Consider the following 14,083-nt stretch of genomic DNA (forward strand, 5'->3'; position numbering starts at 1 on the left):
GATTTAATATGTATACTAAATATATTTTTGCAAATGGAATTCTTAGTTAAATAGGCCCCTCTTCTTAGACAAGTAGACTTGAGTAACCAATATTAGATCTTAGCCTTCCAGCTGGGAAAGTTTAGTATGTGGATTTTCCTTCCGGTTTGATGAAGGCTATACTACTTACTTAAGGAGTACATTCATGGCTCTCCATCCAGTTGTAGTGTTGTTGAACTACATTCTTTGATAATGAGAGGAGGTTTTTACAGAAGTTGAAAGTTTTTGTGTCAAGAACCTGTCCATACAAGGTGGCTTGTTTAAGTTGCAGTGAAGGCTGTGGTCTTTGCAGTGAGTGTTTTAAATATAACCAGTATTTCTGAGGTGGAGAAAGACTCTTAAGGCAGGATCTTTCTTAGCCTGGAAAGCAAACCGGTCATGAAATTTATAGGGGCCAATGAGAGACAGAGGAAAGCATGAAGCTTTTTAGTCTGTTTGTATAACTAAGTGAACTCAGTCCTTTGACCTTTTTTTGTCAGAAATGGTTGTAGTCTTTCTTTTGGCAGTGTGTTTTGCTGAGGCACGTGCCAAAAGCGGTGTTGCACTCAATAATTGCTCTTGTAAAGGAAGACTAAAGGGATGTTATGACCTCCTTGTCCCTGGATGAGATACCCTTACTAATGAGGTGGGCCATGTAAAAAGCTTTCCATACAACGGAGACAATGTGGTGGTCAAAAGTCAGATTTCTATCAACCTGGGTGCCCAAGCACCTCACAACTGATTGTGTGCTTACAACATTGTTATTAATGTGATAATTTGTGGGGACATCACTCAAAGGGGATGATTGTGCATTTTTTGGCATTTAGCTTGAGGCCATGTTTCTGGCACTAGTCATTTGTTTGGGTGAGACCCTCTTGTAGTTTATTCAGAATTGTTTTATTGTCAGTAATGTGAATTTTTTACTTTATTGCAAATTTGTTGGCTTATTTTTGTGGATTATAGTATTGTAGGACTGCTAATGTTGACATTGTATGTAGATGGACTGCTGGAGTGGTTTTCCCAGTGAGAAATGTTAGTGCTGTAGTGAATATCTGTTTATTTGTAAAAAAAATCTATATATTAACTAAGATGTTAGAGTTAACTGTTAGATTAGAGAATTAAAACCAGAATGAGAATTAGAATTTTAAGGCAAATATTAGGCATTTATTACATTTATTAATTGTTCAAATGCACCTACAGTACAGCCAGGCGGTTGACTTTGTTCTCCCATGGTAGCGAAAGAGGTAACTTTATGATATATTTTATATGCGTCCCCAAGACAATTTCTGTTCAGTCAATGTGGCCCCGGCAAGCCAAAAGGTTGGACACCCCTGCCTTAAAGCATCCCTGTGCATGTTACGATGATCCTTGCCTAAACTGTAAATTAATTCATATTAATTTGCTTTCAACCATATGATCCATTTAAGAGTTCTTGGAGACATTTTTACTTAAAAATTCATCTCATTAAACAATAAAATAAGTGATCTGCTTCACTGATAATGTTGCACCAATAAATATATCTGTGAAAGTTCTTTATTTAAATAATCACTGTAATATCTACTTTGTTTTTTAAGCAAGAAACATCTTTGTCATAATTGATAATTTAATAATCATACATTTATATAAATGAAAACAAAACTATATTTACATATTTTAGTTGCAAACATTGTACATCACTTGTATATCCTATCATTGTCAGCCAGACTTTACATAGCATATTCAAATCCTGCCTTCTTTTGAACCTCGTTCCTCCTCCAAAACATTCTGCATGTATTGTTCCGTGTGTAATTTGTGCCTACCCTTTTCTAAAGATCCCATTTCCAGTTGTTTTATCTCTGCTACTATCTTCACTACTTCTACTACAGTTGGTTTAGACTTTAATTTCCATTTTCTGGTAATGTTTTTTTTTTGGTAGCCACCATAATTAGACTCAACAAAGCCTTTGTATGTTAAGGCAATTCCAATTCAGTATCACAGCTCAGAAAATAATTTCCTTAGTTACACCAATTTGTTCACACAGTATTTCTGATAGAGTAGTCCCAAACACTTATGTTCCCAGTTACCTTTTTCTTCCCAATCACTTCTCCAACATTTGCAGTCTACCTGAGGAAAATTATTTGGAGTCTACTTGGGGTATAAAAATACTTATGCAAACACTATCAAGTAAAGATCCTAAATCTTCTAGACTTTGTTGCATATTTGGGAGTCGAGCATTTATCTCCCATTGTTTCTTTGTGAAATGCTTAGCCAGTCTCTCTTCCCAAACATTTTAATCTCCTCTGATTGATTCTTAGAGTTATCATGTAATATTTTATTTGTCCCACTAATTATACCTTTTTAACAACAGTTTCTGTTCTAGACTCCACTAAAAAACTCTACCAGTGCTGGCCTTTTACTTATGATCCCCCCTATTTCTTTCTCTTTGACTATACTGTGTGATATCAATCCTTAATAGGGAGGCATTGTCTAGCCTGCAGTCCAAGTAAATTCTAGGCCTCTTCCTGTTCTATTACCTTTCTCTAATTATTTGCTCCCAATACCATGATTCCTTTACCATTTTTCTCCAGTAAATTTCAGCCCCATCTAGCTTATTGTCTGCATCCCTAATTGCAGCCATCCCTATAGGTAGAATCCCATTTCTCCATCCCAGTGTTGGCTTAGTTCTTAGAATACTTTCTGCTACATTATGAATATAATATTCTGTATGGTGGTTGTTCTCTCTAAGGATCTGCATCTAAAAGTACAGTCTATTATTGTTTCTTGAGCTTCCCCCTATTTCATCATCATCCCTTTCTACTTTGAGTTATAACTTTCTGCTTGTGCTGTGTATAGGAGCCTTAACTGAGTAACTCTGAAATACCTGTCCAAATCAGGTAATCTGAAACCACCTTGTTTTATTGGAAGGGTTAGATTATACCATTGCTATCTTCCCCTCTCAGATAAAATCCTTCAACTCTTTATTAATTGCTAGCCACAACTTATCCTCTGGTTGATAAAAATATGCTTGACCTGTGTATAAAACTAAAGGGACTAAAAGCATTTTCACTCCTTGTATCGTTCTATCCATATCCATAAAACAGAGCTTCCACCTTCTCAGTTTTTGTATTATCTTTTGTTTAGTCCTTAGCTACCATAACAGAATACTTTTTAATCTATACTCCTAAGCACTTAATTTGATCATGTACCCATAAATATGGGTATTGGTGAACCAGTTTGCTGTGTGGATACATAGTTTACAGCTATTGCTTTTGTTTAATCTTCACTAATTTTGTACCCCAAAAAGACTTGAAACTGTCTCAGAATGTTCAACAACACTGAAATGTTCTTTTTTTTTTTTTTTGGTTTTATCCGGTATAAAATATCATCTGCAAAGAAAGCAAGCTTTTCTTAACCACCATAACAATTATTTCCTTGAATTTCTGAGTCCCTGTTTTCTTTGCCAATGCTTTCAAATATAATGCAAATAAAAGGGAAGAGGGCATTCCTACCTTATTTCTCCACTCAAGGGAATTTCTCAGAGAAGAACCCACCCACTTTAATTTTTCGCCACTGATCCCTCCTAATCAATCTTATAATTTCATCAGGGATTCCAACTGCATCCATTGCCCTACTCATAAAATCTCAGCTTACTCTGTTGTATGCTTTCAGTATTTTCTTACATTCTGCTTCCCTCTTGGATCATTATTGTTTTTTTTACTGTTGTCAAATGTTTGCCTCCCCTTCACAAAATCACATTGATCTATAGCTATCAATTTTGGCATTACCTTTGCCATTTGTTTAGCCATTGTAGACATAAACAGTTTATAATCATGATTTAGAATTGAAATGAGTCTATGTAACTCTAGATCTGATAGGTCTTTACCCCCTTTAGCCATGACAGCCACCATTGCTTTCTTCCAGGATGTTGGTGCTTCTCCTAAAAATACTGTTAATCAAAACCTTCCAGATCTTTATCAGTTTCTTCCTTTCTAGCTTCCAGGTTTACACAGAAATTCCATCTATTTCTGGGGATTTTCCTGCAGATTTGTTATACATCACCATTTTTCTCTCTCCTGTCCTAACTGTTAGTAACTGAGGCTCATCTACCTCTAACCTTGGCATGTTTAATTCTTCCAAAAGCATTTCCATTTGTACCTATTATTGATTTCCATATTTATCTGCTTTATACAAATTTTCATAACATTTCCAAAATATTTCTAGGACCTATACAAGATCTCTGGTTATTTTTCTTGTTATAGGTTCCCTAAGTTTGGTGAAAACCCTTTCTATTTTCTGTTGCTTGAGGCATTGTGTTAAACGTTTTTGTGTTCTGGAGTTAAAAAAAACTAACAGTTGCTTAAAAGCAATCTTTCTAAACTCGTGCATATTACTGAGGTAATCCCTTATTTTCTGTTTAGCACTCTGTAATTGCTGCTCTTCTTTGAGGTTCTCCATATTCTGCAGTACTTTACCCTTTGCCAGTTCCTTTAAATAATTCTTGTTACTTTTTAACCATCTCTCTCTTTCTCTTTTATTTCCAACCTATTTTTAACCTCCACTTTAATTTTATCCCACTCCCTAGCTATATATTCAGCAGAAATTTCTACCTTACCTAATAGCTCCTGAATAATTTCCACTACCCATTCCTTAAATTCCTCTCTTTTTAACAGATAGGTAGGGAAGCACCAGTGTCTCATTTTTATTTCATTACTCTGCATTTTTATTTTAGTTATTGGTGCGTGATCTGAAGTAGTTATTGGATGTTTATAAAAACATTCAATTAAATGCAATTGTTCCTGTTAAATATATTTTTTGTCTAACCTAGCCCAGTTTTTGTACCTTAGAAAATATGTAAATTCACTCTGAGCTCCCACTACTGAATTCACATCTTCCATACCAAATATTTTCATAAATGTCTTCAAAAATGTATCCTCGTTTGTTATATTCTCCCCATCTAGCCCCCAGATCCATTCTAACTGCTACAAATCAAATTCCATTCCCCACCTATAAATATTCCCTGTTGAAAGCTGATTATTTCTCCCAGAATTTTCTTAAGTTCCACTATAAAAAAATTTAGATGGAATATAAATACATGCCAATGTGATCCTCTCTTGCCAGTAGCCCCTTAGTACTGCAAATCTGCTATCCTCTTTTCCTTTGTCCCAGATATTCCAGCGAGTAACGATCCCAAGATCCTTTATCAAATTCATATTCTCAGTTTTTTCAAATTTGTCTCCTGCAGCATAGCTATTTGCACTCAGCATTCTAATATAATTCACTACTCTTTCTTTTTTGTATATATCTGTGAGACCTTTAAATTTAAAGATAATATGGAAAGTATTGTCATTATATAAGAAACTATTTTCCCATCTGTTATGTGTAATAGCTTTCTTTCTTTTTTTCAGAAAACATCTCCTAGCCATTGACAAAAAGGAAGTATTCTGTTTTATTGCCCCTTATCAGAATGTCTCCATAGAAACATGAGTACTAGATATGCAGTTGTCTCCAATACAAGCACTAATTTATTTGCTAAAGGAAAGCTTTTCATTATATTCAGTGTTCTTTTATGTATTTGCTTCTCCTTAAAACTTATTAGATCAGGCCAAGGTTCTTAATCCAGTCATTCACCTATACAAATGTAAGAAAAGGCTCATCAATTTTTCTTGTATCATGCTCTTTTGTTCAGACTTTTTCTTCTCTGTTTACATTTCAGTGCCTATATTTCTTAAAATTGAACAAAGAAAAAAAAAAGGAAAAAACATTATTCACTTTAGTATAGCTATTGCAAATAATTGAGAATGCTTTACTTTATAGCATACAATTTGTCATATATTATAAAAGTGCTAATTTTAAGCACATTTTGTTTAACTCTTTCCTTCCTCTTCCTGTCTCCTAAATGTTCTTCATAACATTAATGACATGACGTAGGAAATATGCTTTTGAGTCCCTTACAACTTTAATAGTCGAAGTCCAATATTTCCAGGTTTTCTTGTTCTATCATGTTTCACTAATATAATTATTACTTTGTAATTCCACATTTATTCATTTTCTGAGTTGCTGGTTTTCTTCCTCTTGATCTCCATCTCCCAAATTAAGTGTTTGCTTCATTTCCAATATACTGTTTGGTTCCTCTAGTCAACTCCAGTGCTTTTTTCTGTTTCAGAAGCATTTTCCTTTGAAATATTGGAAAATGTTTCACTGGCATAGTCTCTATATGGGCTTTATTACCAGAAGAACAAGAAGCAGAATGTCCTTCTGTTTGATAGCTCACTTTTTGTTGGACAAACTTTTGTATTTCCTCCTTAGGATGTTCTCCCTCCAGGAAATAATATTTTGAAAATAGCTGGATACAGCAGCTTGAATCTCATACCTGCTTCTCGACATTCCCTGATTATGGAATAAATTCACTCCTCTTCTGATTGGTGTACAGTGAGTTGTCATTTTCTACAAACACTCGCTGTCTCCCACTTTTAGAATTTTTTCTTTCTGCCATAATTTTGTCTGTGCAAAAATTATGCTTGTACTAATTAGCAGGCTTGTAATGTATGTGTATTTGTACCAAGAAAGGGTCATCTCTTTTAGCCTTTGCACACTAACAGCAAAATTATTACTGAACATTGTTTTTAAAATATCTTTTGAATATTCTGACCTTGTTTTTGTAGGCGTGTAACTATTTTTGTCTTAATTTTACACTGAAAAGTTAGTTGTACCCTGTTTAAATATCAGCTTTATTGTATATTTTTACATTTTCACTATTTAGTTTAACTATTGATTGATCTTAAAATAAGAAGCTATGTCTTACCATAACGTTCCATGTGAATTGTTCATCTTGCCTTTGTTCTTACACACGGGTTCGGAGCCGATCCTCGGCTCTGAGTTGGCCGCATCACTAGCCCCACATCTTCAAGAAAGCTCGAGGCACAGTAATATCCCATGATCCTCAGGTGCTAACCCTCAAATCTAGTTTACTATACCAGAAGAATCCCTTTTAGAACTGTGTCTAGAACACTTATAAACAGATACTACACAGTATCTGGAACCCTACTGTCAAATAGAGGAGAAAAGATGCCATTACTAATGTACAATAATATGCTAACCATATCTAGAAAAGGCTGAAAAGGAACTCGGTTAAAACCGTTCTCCCAGACCGCAGGACGGGGGATGGAGGGGGGGAATGTAAGAACAAAGGCGAGATGAACAATTCACATGGATCGTTATGGTAAGACATAACTTCTTAATGTGAAAATGTTCAATCTCGCCATTTGTTCTTACACACGGGTAGCGTCCCTAGCTCCTTTTTCCCGGGTGGCTCAAGGGAGAACATTCCTGAGTACAGTGGAACCAAACGTCACCCTGTCCCTGGAGCTTTTGTCTAGCTTATAGTGGGCGATAAAAGTATGTGGTTTTGCCCAAGTTGCTGCTGCACAAATGGTATCTAAAGGCAAATGAACGGTATGGGCTGAAGAGGCAGCGATCGCCCTTGTAGAATGAGCTCTGGGTTTGAAAGGAAGTTGCTGTTTCGATTCACCATATACAAAATTTATGCAATCTGAGAGCCATTTGGATAAGGTAACCTTCGTTACTGCCTGTCCTTTCCTTTGGTCAGCATATGAGACAAATAGTTGATCTGACATTCTGTACTCTTTTGTCCTATGTAAGTAAAATCTTAGTTGCCTGTGAACGTCCAACTTGTGCAATGTGTATTCTAACTTATTGGAATGATTTTTAAAGAAGGTAGGTAGTTTGATAGATTGATTGATGTTCTAAATCGAACAAACCTTCGGAAGGAAGGACGGATTGGTGCGCAAGGTTACTCTATCTGGATGAAAAATCATGTACGGGGGTCGGATAGATAGAGCCTGTAGCTTTGAAACTCTCCTGGCGGAAGTGATGGCAACCAGAAAAAGTGTTTTCCACGACAGGAATTTTAATGAAGTTGTGGCTGCTGGTTCAAAAGGGGGCAACATGAGTTGTGACAGCATGAGACTAAGATTCCAAGGTGCTATTGGATTACGAAGGGAGGTGAAAGGTACCTTTCATGAAGGCTTTACAAAGTCTGTGAGACATAAGAGAACCATTTTCACAGCCAGTATGAAAATTGGATATAGCCGCCAGTTGAACCCTTATAGTGGATGTTGATGCTCCTTCTTGAAAAAGTGTAGTAAGAAAATCTAGTATCTTGTGTACTGGAGCCCCGAATGGATCTATACCTTGTTTGGAGGCCCAGTGCGCAAAACGGTTCCATTTGCTGTTGTACAATTTCCTTGTAGATGGTTTGTGAGAAGATACAATAATTTGCTGTACTGCAGGGGATAGTAACTCCAACCTGGCTAAAATGGGAAGTGGAGCAGCCAAGCTGTCAATTTGAGGGACTTGAGAAAGGTGTGAGGAACTCCCGACGAATGCATCAACAGGTCTGGCTCCGGGTCCAGCATCCATGGTTCCTCCACTTGATGAGATTGAAGGAAGGGAAACAAGATTTGTCGAGGCCAGAATGGGGCTATTAGTATTATGGTCCTGTCTAGACGTTTGGCTTTCTGCAAAAACCTGGGAATTAGTGGAACAGGAGGAAAGGGCGTATGAGACCCGGGGCCAATTGTATACCAGGGGACACCCCTGGAGGGGGTAACAGGGTGAAGTAGCTTCTGCATTTGGCATTCAATGGGGATGCAAACAGGTCACAGCAAGGCTGGCCCCATCTGCGGAAGATCTCTTCCGCCACTTGAGGTTTGAGAGACCACTCGTGAGGGAATAGGATGGCTCTGCTCAGCCTGTCCGTTGACATGCTTGAAGTCCCGATGTCGTTGCTATCAGAAAGTGTCCAGTGGACTTTGCCCATTGCCAAATTCTGAGGGCCTCTCTGCATAACGGGTAAGATCTGGTTCCCCCTTGCTTGTTTATGTACCAGACCACTGACATGTTGTCTGTCTGAACTGTCACTGTTCCCTGAGGTAAGGACTTGTGAAAGTGTTGCAACGCTAGAAACACTGCCCTCAGCTCTAGAACATTGATGTGCAGATTGTACTCCAAGTTGGACCATTGACCTTGGACTGTTTGTCCCTGAAAGAATCCCCCCCCACCCTAACAGGGAAGCGTCCGTGGTTAGAGTTTTTACCGGACTGGGTAATACAAATGGTCATCCTAGTGTTAGCTCTTGACTGTGTATCCACCACAAGAGATCCTTCTTGCAAGAATTCTTGAGACAGTGGAAGTTGTAGATACGACCACTGGGCGAATAGCATCCATTGAAGAATCCTCATGTGCATCCTGCCTAAAGGAACTACAATAAGGGAGGCTGCCATCAAGCCTAGCACTTTTAATATTTGTCGTGCAGGGACTCTCTTGCTGTGAAGGAGCGAAATTTGCTGCCTGAGGTCTGATACTCTTGGTGGGGGGAGAGTAACTTGAGCCAGGGAAGTGTCTAGCTGTGCTCCTATAAATAAGATACACTGTGACGGCGATAAGACAGATTTTCCAAAATTCACCGTTATGCCTAGTGAAGAGCAAAGACTGATGGTGTAATCCCTGGCTTATAGAAGACGATACTCGGTGGTGGCAGATAGGAGCCAGTCTAGATAAGGAAACACCCGGAATCCCTTTCGTCTCAAGTGAGATGCTACTACTGCCATGCATTTGGTGAACACCCTGGGGGCTGAGGTGAGACCAAAGGGCAGAGTGCGAAACTGGAAATGACTGGCTCCCAGCCGGAAGCGCATGTGATCTCTGGACGCCCTGGCCATCTTGATATGGTAGTATGCATCTTTGAGATCTATAGAGCACATCCAGTCACCCTTCTGCAGAAAAGGGAGGATTGACTGAAGAGTGACCATCTGGAACTTTTCCTTTTTCACAAAGGTATTTAACTTGCTGAGGTCTAAAATTGGCCTCCAGTCCCCTGTTTTCTTTGGAACTAAAAAGAACCTTGAGTAAGTTCCGGATCCTATTTGGTCCGCCGGGACTGGTTGGATGACTCTGTTTTTGAGCAACCTTCCTATCTCTATGGTTGCCTGGTCTCGCAGACTGGGTGGAACGTCTGGGAGTTTTTTGGAGTTGGGTGGCATTTTTATGAAGGGAATGTTGTAGCCTCTGGTAACTATGCTTTTTACCCAGGAATCTGATGTAAGATTTAGCCAGGCCTCTGGGTATAAAGCCAAGTGACCCCCGACTGCCTCCAGAGTAGGACAGCCGGGCCTGCACTCAGGAGTGCTGGAAGGGCTTTCCAGAGAAAGTCTCTCTGTTGCCCTGATTTTATGGACCCCGCTGGGTGGCGTCTTCCGTTTCTTCCCCCTCCTCTGCCTCTGGAGGGGGTGTCACTTTGGGTGTGCTGAAAAGATCCTGAGTCTTTCGAAACCACATTTTTCCTCCTCGTTGCCTTTTAGGGTAGGGTCTAGATGGGACGGAAAAATGGACCCCTACGGCAGACAGGGTCTTTGCTTCTTGTTCACACCTCGTGAGAGTCTCCTTTACTTTGGGCCCAAACAAGGAGGCAGCATCAAAGGGGGCATTGGCAAAGGAAGACTTAAAGGCTTCCGCAAAGGAGCATAAGCGCAACCAGGATTGCCTTCTCAGGGCGATCTCTGAAGCTGCCACTTGAAATCAGCCTCATGGATGAGTTGACTATGGAATTTAGGGTGTTAAGTTGCGCTGTCACTTTCTCAGCGACAGCAGCATCTGTGTGTCCCTGGAGAGTATCTCCCAGTTCCTTAATGAGATCTCTCTGTAAACGCATGAAATGCGTAAGGTAGTTGAGCAATCGGATGGAAAAAGTACTAAATATCCATATCTGTCCATTGTCCTAGAATCCTTATTAGGAGGATGGACAGAGGAAGATGATTCAGACATCTCTTTCTTAGTGGCCGCCGCCACCACCATAGTATCTACGGGAACTCCTTTTGTAAGATAAGATTTATCCTGGGAGGCCGTCATGTATTTATTTGGTTTACGAGGGACTGGTTCCACTGTATCAGGTGTTTCCCAAGCCCTCCGAGCTATTAGATCCATGAGATCATCAAAGGGTGGAGTCACCCAGGAGGTAGAAGGTTGAGTCCCAAATGTCTTCAGTAAGACCGATTCATCCACAGAATGGATAAGGGTTTGCCAGTCCCCCCTTTGTTTCAGGATTTCCAAAATGTCTGCAAACTAGACATCCTCAGAGGGGGACCGTGGGGACCCTTCTGTTTCATCTAAATTGGCATCAGATGTGAGAGATTCCTGAGGGGAATCTATGTGCCTCCTCTTGCACAGTCGTTTCCTCGGAACATCCTCAGCGGGAGCTTCTGGGGATGCATCTGAGGAACCAGAGTCGCCCTGTGGGGACTTCTGAGGCATTGGGCCTCGATGCTTGGTAGGAACCGAAGGCACAGAAGCAGAACGTGGACCTTTTGGGGAAGGGGACGAAGATACTGATGAAGTATGTGTCTGATCAGACAAGACCTTCCTCATGATGTCAAAGGCACCGGTGCCCCGACCCGATTCTCGAATCGGAACCACGGGCTCCAACACTGAGGACGGATCCGAACTGATCTGAGCCGAGGCACGGAGGGGAAGAGTCAGAACCGATATCTCGGTTCGACTGTCCCCAGGAAAGATCTTTGGCTCCGAGACTCTCTGGCTGGTTCCGAAGGAGTCGAGGTCAATGGAGCCGATAGCACTACTGGAGGCTTCAGCACCGAGGGCTCTACAATCATTGGTTCTTCGACTCCTAACTCCAATGACTCGACGGGTCTCGGAGGAGGAAGTGTTGAGGGAACTGGAATAGCTTCGAGTTTCGAAACCAACTGGGATGAAACCTCAATTAATTTGGACAAAGCCGAGTTCTCCATAAGCTTTTGTACCACTCGGTCCACATCGGAGTCGGAAAGGGGCCTCGAAGAATGGGTCAAAGGGATTGAAGCCGTCACCGAGCGAAGGATAGCAGACAGTGGTACTTCTGATACCGGCTCCAAGACCTGAGCCTCGTGCAGAGATAAAGTGTCCAATCTGAAAAGAGGTGCTTGGAGCCGATGACTTGGGCTCCGACACTCTTGAAGACAGACTTAGAAACCTGTTCAGCCTTGTCCAGGGCCTCCTGAAACTCGGGTTTAAGCAACCCTCTGTCAACCAACTTCCTGCGTCTTTCCAGCATGACCCTCCCACTAAAGGAATGACAAATGGAACAATCTTCCTGCAAGTGGAGAGGGCCAAGACAATAGGCGCAGGATGAGTGGTTGTTAGTAATGGACATCTTCTGTCCGCACTGACACCTTTTGAAATCAGATTTGGTCTTTTCTGACATTTTTAAACAAAGGGAAAAATCCTAGAAAAAAAACACAGCACTCTTAAGAAAAAAAATCCCTATATAATACAATTTAAATGTAATATATATATATAAAATGTAAACACACACAGCACACATATATATGTATAGAATTGAAAAAGTAAAAAAGTTAAAGGCAAAAAACTTATATATATATATATATATATATATATATATATATATATATATATATTTTTTTTTTTTTTTTTTTAAATACTGTCAATCCTGGCAGAAAAAACCCGAAGGCCTTCACTAAGAATTTTAAAGTAACTAAACTAGTCTAAACAACAACTATATTATAATACTTATTAAACACTATAAAGAATGAGTATAAATCTGTATAAAGAGAAGTATATAATAAGAAAAATAGAAAAAATTTTACTGGCCTGAGCCTCTCAATGCGATCTGCTGCTAGCGGCAAACTAGATCTGAGGGTTAGCACCTGAGGATCATGGGATATTACTGTGCCTCGTGCTTTCGAGCTAGTGATGCGCCAAGGATCAGCTACGAACCCGTGTGTAAGAACAAACGGTGAGATTGAACAATTTCACATTGTTTTGTAATACTTTGGAGCTTTTCTTCCCGGGCTCCACTTAAATGGACTCCTACCCAGTTGGACTTTCCTGGTAATCAAATGTCAGTATATAAATAAAATAAATAAATTGAATACAGCTTTTGTATGTGTATAGTAACACATCTTTTTACTGCAGGCTAACCAATTCTACTATCCATCCAACCTCCAGAGATTGCTACCAGTAGTGAGGCTATGGTGACTAGCTTGGCAGTGGTGGTTTAACAAACCAGCCCAGATGTCATACATTACTTCAGACCTGAGGGTTTGCCTTCCTACATTACCATATCTATAACCTTTCTCTTGCCACTGTTACAGAGTGCTCTTGTAAGTCTGCCCTTAAATTGGCTTTCCACAATCCCCTGCCAATAACAGTTGCATCAGGCATACCATCCACATGCAGCAGATAGGCTGTGGGTTATTGTTTATGGGTGGCTGTCCTATTTCATTTCATATTACTGTCACCAAATGTCTATGACTTTTGTTTATGGCATTTTCTTTTTTGTCTATGTCTCCATGGCATGGTCACCATGGTGCAATACAGGGCAATATCTGCTAAGCTGTCTGACACCTGATGGCAGCTCCTCTGGACAGAACACATGTGTCTCTTGAATTTGTTCAGGTCAGCTTCCATGGCCACAGTTGTCACTATTTATAGCTGATGCACTGTTCACTTGCAAATACACACACACACTGGATAGGGACCATTTACTTCATGCCACTGTGGCACATTTATTGCTGTAGTACCCTCTCATCTGAAAGTTGTATTGTAATTTCTTTGTCATTGCATAATTGATATATCATTCCACCAGAGATTTCTCGGCCAAACAATGTAGTACATAGTAGTGATAATTGCGTTTAGTTTTGTGTTTCTTTCTCTGTATTGCTGCCTTCATTTTTAATTAGTCCTTTATTTTTTTCTGTCAATTTATATTCATATTTATGCGGTGTTGGCCATGGTTGTATAAATATATATATATATATATATATATATATATATATATATATGGGTCTACCTGAGATGGTCGACAAGCCATTTGATAGACACTCATTTGGTCAACAGGTAGATTTGCCCCCCTCCCCAATGTTGTGCGACCCTGGAGTTAATATATATATAGTTAGGGGGGCACAGCCCCCCACATAAAACTGCTTGTCGACCAAATGAACTGTCAATCATGTGATAGGGATCCATATCTATATATATATATATATATATATAT

This window comes from Protopterus annectens, chromosome 1.part0 (genome assembly GCF_019279795.1).
Source record: "Protopterus annectens isolate FY-2018-M chromosome 1.part0, PAN1.0, whole genome shotgun sequence".
NCBI classification, from domain to species: Eukaryota; Metazoa; Chordata; order Ceratodontiformes; family Protopteridae; genus Protopterus; species Protopterus annectens.